This window comes from Tachysurus fulvidraco, chromosome 14, assembly GCF_022655615.1.
Source record: "Tachysurus fulvidraco isolate hzauxx_2018 chromosome 14, HZAU_PFXX_2.0, whole genome shotgun sequence".
Taxonomy (NCBI): Eukaryota; Metazoa; Chordata; class Actinopteri; order Siluriformes; family Bagridae; genus Tachysurus; species Tachysurus fulvidraco.
Window position 1 is genome coordinate 4407440 of NC_062531.1, and position 10579 is coordinate 4418018.

Genomic DNA, 10579 nt, shown 5'->3' on the forward strand with positions numbered 1-10579 from the left:
CACCGTGAAATTATTTCTTCACACATCCCAACTTTGGAGGTTGGGGTCATGGCACAGGGTCAGCCACGATACAGCACCTTAGAGCAGAGAGGGTTAAGGGCCTTTCTCAGGGGCCCAACTGTGGTAGCTTGAACCCTGAACCTCCAATCAACAACCCAGAGCCTTAACCACCTGAGCCACCACTGCCCGTCAATCAAATGTTACCATTGTACCAGTGTAATCCATTGTACCAGCTCCCAACGTCCTCTGTGGGACGTAGCCTTTGGACGTCCACTGAGCCGAGGCCGACTCTAAGAATCCTGAGACATCTCCAGTTAGACTCTGTGATACTAAGGAGATCCGAAGTCCATGATCCTTACACCAATACACCATTTATCTGACTGTATATTACAATCAAATCCCCAGTGTCACCCATATGAGGATGGGTTCCCCCTTGAGTCCGGTTCCTCTCAAGGTTTCTTCCTTTACCAATTTAAGGGAGTTTTTCCTTGCCACTGCTGCCTCATAGGGGGATAAATACATACAGATTGTGAACTATATATATCTAATAATAATCTTGAATTTTTTATTCTGTTAATTCTTTTTCTTTTATTATTCGTTATTTCTTTTATTATTACTTATGTTTACCTTCTGCTCTATGTTTATGTTCTGTAAAGCTGCTTTGAGACAATGTCTATTGTAAAAAGCGCTATACAAATAAACTTGAATTGAATTGAATATTTGTAAACACTTATAATAATCACGATTCTGATCACCTTGCTTTTTAGTTGTGTTGGAGAAATGGTAATTTATTATTGCCGTAAGAAACTGAACGTCACCTCATAGGCTTTGTCATAAAGCATTCAGCATTGTTTTATAAAAGAACTTTAAAATAACAAACTAATAATTATGAACGTGTTATAAAGGCCGAATGTCTGTATGTATTCAATAACTTGTTACATGATAATACAACATACTGTACATTGGTACAATCTTAAATTTAGTTTCTTTAAATCACCGCAGTAGTGTTAATAAGAGCAAAATGAGAAAAATATTAACCATAGAATTAATAATCCATGTTTGTGGTGATTAATTGAGGCTGATTATGAGTTCACAGTACAACCAGAAATGGTTTGATTCGTTTATTAAAAATTAACTGTGCATGTGCTCATATTTATTACTGGATGATGATGTACTTAAGTCATGCTTAAACGAGTCTTAATAAATTAAACAAATCTTAATAATTTTTATAATAATCTCAATAATAATAATTTGTATTCATTATTTTGTTAATATTATGTACTGCTTATTAACACTGAAGTATACCGAAGTTGATGCTTTTTAAACTAAAGCATTTAACAGATTTAAAATTATTTCGAGATTTCTGGCTGCAACAATCACATAAGAATTAAATTAAATCCTGGAGGGATTGATTTAATAATGTTGTGTGAAATCTCCTTGTTAGAAAAGTGTTCATACAGACCACAATAACAAGAAGAACGATTTGTAAACAATTATAAGACACTACTGTTGATTCTGACATCATTTTGCCTTTTTAGTTGTGGAGGAGAAAAGGGTTGTTTCAGATGGCAATTTCTTTAATTAATTCCTAATAAATATTGTAAGTTTGTTTAATTTAATTTGCAGTACAAAGTTAACTTTAAAAACGGTCTAATGTTGTTGAGATATTTTAGACTAATTAATCTATAGATGAACATCTTGTCCTTTTTTATTTTTCCCTCACTTAGAAGGTCCAGTTTTTAGCTCTTGATGCTAAGCAGGAAGACAATACAGACTATCGACTATAGTTTATCATCCTAGCTCTTGGAATGGAAAAACTATAAATATAAAATAAAACCCAAGACACTACAGTTCTAAATTTTCTGCACTAATGCAACACTAATATGATCTATTATATTTTATGATATATGATACAGATGATGATTGTAGAAAGTGCTTGATGTAGTAGCACAGTGAGCAGCATTGCTGCCTCACAGCTCCAGGGTCCCTGGTTTCATCTTAAGCTCAGTTTACTGTCAATGTAAAGTTTCTGTGCATGCTCTTTCCCCAAATGGGATTCCTCCAGGTTCTCCAATTTCTTCCCACTGTCCAAAAAATATGCAGGTAGGTGAATGAGTATGTGAATGTGAGTGTGTATAGAGGTGTGATTGGTGGCCTGTGATTGACATTTGAATTTAATTATCGATGCATAGCGCTTTTAACTTTGGACATCTAATATAATATGTCAGACACTTAATATAAATTCTGTAGATTTTTAAATGTATAAATGTATCCATCATTTGCAAGACAGAGGTGACAGTTGTGAGGAAAAACTGCCTCTTCCTTGAGAGGAACCAGACTCATCGTCATCTGGGTGACACCGGAAAGTGTGATTAGAAATCATTTCCCTTGTTCATTTTAGTTTTTAACATAATGTCTATTTTGTTGAAATCATTAACTGCTCACTGATGGAGACTTTCAATTGTATCAATTGCAGTCCAAAGCCATCTTCATGGTATCTAAGTGCATCCATCCACAGTAATCTCATGTATCTATAAACTGTCTGTGTGAGGCAGCGAGTGCTTTCCAAGTAAGCATTTAGCATCCCATCTAGGGAGGATTTCTTGTACCTATCATTAATCTGGATATCTTCAACAGACCTGAATCTCCACAGATATCTAGTGGATGTATGCATGATGTCCTATGTGTATAAAACTGCCTAAAAATAATTACTCTTTTAATCAAACATTATCTATATACATTCGCCCTGCAGATGGCAGTGCAGTGTTTTTTGGTTTTTTATTTTTTTTTTGGAAAAGGTTCACCCTGCATGAGTCGAATATAATCACAGTAGATGAACCCACACATCAACACCAGGAGTGTTCCTGCCCTTCCAGTGGGCACTGCATTAGGATTAAAAAAATTTGGCTTACAGGAAGATCTTGATTAGGCTTTTCTAATGACACACCTGATAAAAGCCTGTTCTAATGGAGAGCCTAATGAACGGCTGTTCAAATGGAAAACCTAATAGCACACACTGCAATCTGTCTTAACTCAGTTGTTTTAATAAGTGTGCCAAGGTCACCTCGATATTCAGAATAAATCAGGTGGTGTTTTATCATGTGGATGATTCCATGACTGGGCTGTTATTTGTATCCGATTTACAAATATACGTCTGCAAAGTAAAAGGAAATTATGTTTTTAAACACAGGTAACATGGCTTTAACAACATTTCAAATAATTATATAATAATAACTATGACTATAACTACACTTTATCTTGAAATGTTCATTGAAACGCTTTAAAAACCATCATAATCTTGCATTAATGTATGAAAAGGTTTAGCATCTCATGTTTGAAACATGCTTTTCTACGAATCATCCATTATAACTTATTAAAATGCACATTGTAATTGTGTCCCAAAACATTCAATCAGCCCTTTTTACCTGCACATATGAATATGAAAAATTGAATATTCCACTACTGTTCAACAGGAAGTTTGTCATCTGAATTTCCTGAAGATTATGGGTAAGTTTGTTTGCATGTTCTCCCTGTGATTTAGAGGATCCTTTCAGCTACACCAGTGTCCTCCCAAAGTCCAAGGACATGCGATGTAGGCTGAAAGGATTCTCCAAAATGTCAGTAGTGTGTTAGCGGGTGAGGAAAGTGTGTGATTGTGCCCTGCGATGACTTGGCACCATGTCCAGGATGTTCCCTGCCTATTGCCATCAGTGTCCTGGGACAAACTCAAGGCTCCCCATGAGGTAGAGTGTAGGGTGGATGGATACCGATGTTGACTGATGAGATCACTTTAAATTATAGTGCAATTACCCAAATTAGAGACTAAAACACACACACACACACACACACACACACACACACACACACACACACACACACACACACACACACACACACACACACACACACACACACACACACACACACACACACACACACACACACACACACACACACAAATCTGTACTTGTAAAATCTGGTTTTGAATTTCTTATTAAAAAAGTGTCCAGCTAATCTGGCATGTCTGTCTGATTAACATTTATATTCAATATGTTTTTGCTTAATTCAAAAACAAAAAATTTAAAAAATAAAAAGAAAGAAATCTTTGCTTTATAGTCAAACACAATGATAGACTTCAGGTGAGGTGTACAATGAGGGGTGAATGGGGTGTAAAATAGGACCATTTATGTAGCAATCTATCCAACTTTATGCTAAACTAACAAGACACATTCCTGAAAACGTTCCAGATTTTTTTCAGAAACGTCCCGGCGAACAGCACATAGTGGCTCAATGATAATTTGGGTCGAACAATGGGACTAACCCTAAAACCCTTAAAAAGGAGCTTGCTGGTTTTTTTGGCACTTTTCCTGTAAATCATTTCCTGTAAATGCCAAGATGGAAGATAAAAGACCAAGAACGTGCCATCGACCACTGCTACTCAAGAACAAATAGCGAGCAATAACTCAGCTCCTGCGCCAAGCTTGTAGAGCTCCTGTGATTTTGGAGCACCCATGTGGAAGCAATTTGGAGAGGACCATAAGCAATTATAGATGAAGCCGTGCTACAGCAGCTCTGTAAGAGCACTTTCAGCACTTAAGCCGTGTTGTCAAGAAGGTTCCAGTGTACAAAGTGGAAAAGGTCTCAGATTGGCTGAAGCGGGATTCTTGCCCACCAATAGGGACAGATTTACGGCCGTGACCTGATTTGAAAAAGTGCACGTGGTGTCTGTAGCAGGACCCCGGGCAAATAAATGCAGCAAATAAATAACTAATGCAGAGGATTTTAATCACACAGTGTTGATGTGATGTAGCGTCTGACCCTGTATTCCTCCTGTCGCTTTCACAATTGCCCTGAGGTCATACTAAAGGTGAGGATAAATTGTGTAGAATATAAACACATAGCCTACTGTACCAGCACAGTGTTCAGGGCTGCATTTACAAAGAAGGTGATATTAAACAGCTGATAAAGTTAGGATGATATTTTATAACCTTTAACTAGTTGAACAAAGCAATAGCAGTCTTGTTTCTCTTATTCCTTACACTGTGTCTCCTTTCAGGCTGTATTGATTATCCGGGCTCTGTAAATTCAACCTAACAGACAACCTTTGGGTTTGTTTTTTTTGGTAATATATGGTGCAACCAAAGAGGAAGAGGAAAACAATTCCTGTCTAATCTGTGTGTGGCTTCATTATTCCACTCACAAGCTTGCAAGGAAGCAATTTCTGGATAATATAATAATAAGAATATTTGGAGTTCTCTATTTAATGTATTTCTTCTCATTTTTATTCATGGGAGAAATTAATGCTCAAACAGCCAAAGCAAAAACTTTACCCGATTCTGTGGCATTTGCATCTTTGGTGCATCCTCATCTATAATTTTAAAATTTTGTAGGAGGATAGAAGGAGGAAAAAAGGGATTAAACAACAGCAACAACAACAATATAATAAGTAAATAAATGACTCTTCCTGACCTTGCATTATAAATATGTATTAAGTATTAAATGTACCTGTAACATATTAAGGCTTCTTCTTCTTATACTCGCTATACTTAGCTATCACAGCTAGCCGATTAGCTCACTTCTAGAGCTTAAAGTTCAACCACACCATCATATCCACACTGATTTATTTAACAGTAGGCAAACATCTCAAAATAAACCAAAACAATTAAGATTATTTCCTTCAGTAACTATACATCCATTAGCCTGTAAGCTACTGGGCTGCTAGCCTGCTAGGCTACTCGCTAACCACCAGCTAAACTTGCTTGTATTTTATACAGGCAGATTTCATTATTGGAGTCTCACTTTACATTGATATATAGTAGACAAAACTTTCAGAATATACAACAAAGCTTATTTTATACCACATATTATTTCAGTTTATTAGCTGGTTAGCTAAGCATAGAGAATCTGAGCCTTGAATGTCATCCCAAATGAACTGTCTATGTGGAACTTTGAGGTCACCATCACTACATTTTCTTTACATATCGAAAAGTAAATTGCTTGATATTGGAACATGATATTGGAACTGACACAATATGACTGTTGCCTGTCATGTTCAATGAGATTTCCGTGTTTTCCTTGACATTTCCAGCTCCCTTTTGCCCAAGAGTCTGCTGTGTTTACTGTTTACTCAAATAAATTCCCCTGAAAAGAAAAACTGTAAATAAGGATGCCCTTAACTGTAGACAGCTGTTTCAGAAGTCTCGCATTACAGCCAAATCTACTGCAGGAATAACATTTCTTGATATTGTTTTCAATACCCCATGGCTTTATTTAAATTTTTGGGCCTTGTGCCTGGACCATCGTAGTCAAGACCCCTTAAGCATAGCCTGCCCTCTTCCTGTGGGCCGTTGGTTAACAAGTTCCTGTCTATATCATTATACTACATAATAATAACAACAACAGTAGAACTATTGTAGACCTTCTTATTATGTGAAACAATCCCAAAATTTGTATGTGTCTGTGTTGCATTTGTGTCATAAATCACTCGATATAATGAGGTATTGTGTCTGATTTAAAAAGAAAAAAAAGAAAAAAGAAAAATATTTCTATTCCAACACAAAATGACATCCAGACCACATGGCTCCAGTCATGATGCTCCGAGCCAAGGCTTTTAGAAAAGCACAGTCATGAGAGCCATGCATTTGGCAGAATCATGCATTCACACAAGTTAGTTACTGAACCTTAAACCCTGTTAACAGAACTGTGTACGTTGCTAACTTGTCTCATTTTCATACCGACAATCTGCTTCCCATCTGGCATAACTCATTTTAATTAAGACGGCAGTATTACAAAACAAGGGAGGAAATGGAGAGCCTTAGTCACGCAATTGTTCTCATTTGAGGCATTTCCTGGCGTACGATGACAGCGGTGTGTGCAGTTGTGCTGAGGTGGTTCTACAACACCTGCCAACGTCCGTCTTCTTCCTCCCATGGGCCGCAGTGGAGCTCCACTCCCAACAGCCGGCCTACACGACGCTTCACTGCCCAGCTCCAGAGCCAGATGTTCGAGACATGACGGAACAATCCATTACGGTTATGAAACTGCTGGAATGGTGCTCCATGGGCTTTTGGAACGTGTCCAAGATCACACGGTAGGGAGTCTCTGTGGAACACTGCTCAGGTATCCTTGAGGGAATGTCTACTCAGTGCTCACTTCAAGGTAGAGTGCTTCACTACTCTGGAGGAGGGGAGAAATGAAATGCTTTGACAGGACCAAATGCTCACAGATTAGTTTGTCAGAGATATATACGTGAAGTAACTTTAGAAACCGAAGTTGACCTGCTCAGCTTCTGCTAGTTCAATTCTAGGACCCTGTATGGGTTTGATGGTCGTCTCTCTTGGACGAATCTTTCCAGTTGTATGCAGATCTTCTTTTAGGAGGCTCCAAACCATTAACAATACAAGTAAAAAATTTTCCTGAATGGTTTATTGGATGTTTACAGATTATTAGCTTCCTAAAAGCCTCACTGATACATATACTACACTACATACTGTAGAGCTTTTAAGAGCTTCTCCATAACCACAAACCAACAAAACATTCTAGATCTTCTCTTTTTTTTCTTCCAATTGTGAACAATGGTTATGTTGTGGTGTTAAATTTAGTACTTGGTGAAGTTACAAGTCTACTTGTGTGATATTAAAGGGGCTGTTTGTTATTTTAGCTCTCTCTCTCTCTGATGCCTGTGAGTTGATCTGAATAAGAAATAAAAAGCTTTTCCCTTTGCTCTACCAACTCCATCTGTTTTGTTGAAACTAAAACTGCCTTAGTTTTATGACTGGGGATACAGGTAATTTCTGAGCCAGAAAAAAATATAAACAGAACTAACTGAAGTAACTTCTGCTCTTCTTGCATGGCATTATTGCAAATCACAGCGTTAAGTATTAATTAAATGATATGATTACAGACCTAGAAGAACTAAAAATTAAATTACATACTGCATCTTCAAGTCATAAAAAGGGCATTTTGCAGTCATTAAAGTGACAATTTTGAAATGTTTATAAAACCTTGAGTGAATAATCTCTAAAGCAGGGATGCCATTAGGTAATTTGGTCCACCTAATGAACTGGCTCACAAGCCCCATTCAATTTTCCTCCTCCAGAATCTTGAGTTCCCTTCAATCTATTCAAATAAACATTACATTTTAAATTATAATATATAGACTGTGGCCTATATGAATGACTAACACTGCTCTGGATCTTGGTATAGACTATGATGGCCTGTTTTTAAAGTCTCTGTTGGATCAGACTTGGATAAATCTGTCAGACTTCAGGAAGTGGCCAGTGTTTAATTTTTTTATTTTTATTTTTTTGAAGGCTGCTGCTATGAAAACAGTCGGAGTTAAAGCAAAAAAGAAGTGAACTGGGGAAATGCAGGCTGAAGATCCGGTGACTCATCAAAAAAACAGCAGTAGTGCAAAACCGCATCTTGGCATAATCATAGAAAATGGCCTCCCAGCATTTTGGTGACAGATGAAAGAAGTCAAAGGTTGTAATTGAATACAGGAAAATCAAATTCTGCCTCCTTGTCATGTAAAAGAAATGTCTTTTTTTTTCCCCAAGCTGGGTGAATCTCACAGAAGCAATAATCACTAGGCTGGTACAAAAGCAGGAGTTAGGACTCTATCCCTCACTGCACCCCACTGTCTTCAGTCTGCCAAGCTGTGTGTCTCTTATCTACCCAGAACAGCCCTCTGCACTCTGCCAGAGCTCGGGTGGTTCAAATTGGGGGTAATGTCTTCCTTTTCTGTGCGCCAGCCCGATCACATCGCATGGATAAAGTGATTATGGAAATGCTGGGGTGGCGCTGGAAGCAGCCTTTAGGGAGCAGGAGACGGAAGCCGACACGGACTCCTTAGCAGGCAAAGAGGGCCGTGCTTTATTGTTCCCCAGCAATAGAGAGCATTTGTGTATACACTGTTCTCATTTAGAGAGACAGGCTGATTGTAATTGGTTATTGTTCAGGCAGACAAGGGAGGGAAAAGAAAACGGATTTTTTTTCTTTTTTACTTTTTTTTTTATTCTCGTACTTCATCGATCTGGTTTAGTCCAAAGCCTGTGTCCATCAACAGTGTCGTAGTGCTTTCTGTTCACGATCAATGGGGCTGTGCAGCCAAGCATGTGATTGACATTTAGAAATGGCAGTTTCAGTAGTAAGAAGGAATACATCGACTGAGTTAATCAAGCAGCTCTGGCGGGTACTCAAACCATTTAAAAGGCTGAAATGAGTAAATAAACATTGGACACAACAACACGAGCTGCGTCGTGTTCCTGTCTTATTTGTTCTTGGGTTCTCCTCCTTTCATATATCTGCCAGCCTAATAAAAAACCCAGGGTACATCTGCTAACAACACGGTGACAGGGGACATTCACGAAGCACACGGAAACGGAGTTTTAAAATATCTCGGACACTTTTTACACAAAATCTGCGTCATTACAGTATGTCTCATTTCCCTGTAAAATATTCTGGCTGAAAAAGGTGATACATTTCTTTGATTTTTGTCCTAATTGGTTGAGGTTGTGCAGGAATGCCTTTTCAAATGAAGGATTAGCAAAATGCAATTTTAAAGAGCAGGCGTGTGTGACTGCGAGAGAGAGAAAGAGAGAGAGAGAGAGAGAGAGAGAGAGAGAGGGGTGAGCAAAGCCAATCACATATGCAGCAGAAGCGACCAGTGGGCCTTTAGGAGATTTTGGTTTGGGTGTTGGCTTTTCTGCTGAGCCACTCAGCTTCTGTTCTCGACATCCAGACCAGAACGGATTCTACATTCGACGTTCGCTCAAGCCACTCTTAAAAATCGGGTCTTAAACGATGCCTTAGAAAACAGTTTTAAATCCCATTGTTCAAACCACGGTAGGGAATTTGAGACGTGTTTTATACATTTCATGCAGTCTAAGGCTGCTGCCTCAAATCTTATTCACGTCCAATTCAATTTATTACCTTGCAACACGACTCGGCCTTCAGAGTATATGATCGCAACTTGACTCAGTGTTTCTGTTTAACTGGACTGTGATTTTAGTGACATGGATCGCATGTTAAAGAAATCCACTCGATCGTGCATCTTCAAGGTAGTAATGGATCCATGGTCCATTCTGTGAACCATGCACATTTTCCAACACCTAGGGCCATTTAAGTGTTTCCAGTCGTGGAAAACTGGAGAAACCAAAAAAACACTGACAAACAGTAACCCGAGCTCAGGATCAACCCACAGACTCTAGAGCTGTGTGGCAGCGTCGCTACACCATCCTGCTGTCCTGTAACTGTCAAGTCCAATCAAGTCCAAAAATTATGTATGAATACAAAAATCTAATTTCCTTCTGACTCACCAGAGATTAAAGAATTTTTTTAAAATCACTTCGACACTGATCTACTTAGGCCTCCTTCCAGTACCTTACGTCAGAACGCACGTGCTCCTCGACTGCAAACGTTGAAGCTTTTAAGCAATCAATTGATGCAGAAGCTGGAAATGAAGAACATTACAGGAAGATGGTGATCAAATATAATGAGCTGATTTTCATTTTACGCAGGACACAGCAATCAGATTCAATCCGCTTAGCTGGAGATGCATTTCATTACCAGTAGGGAA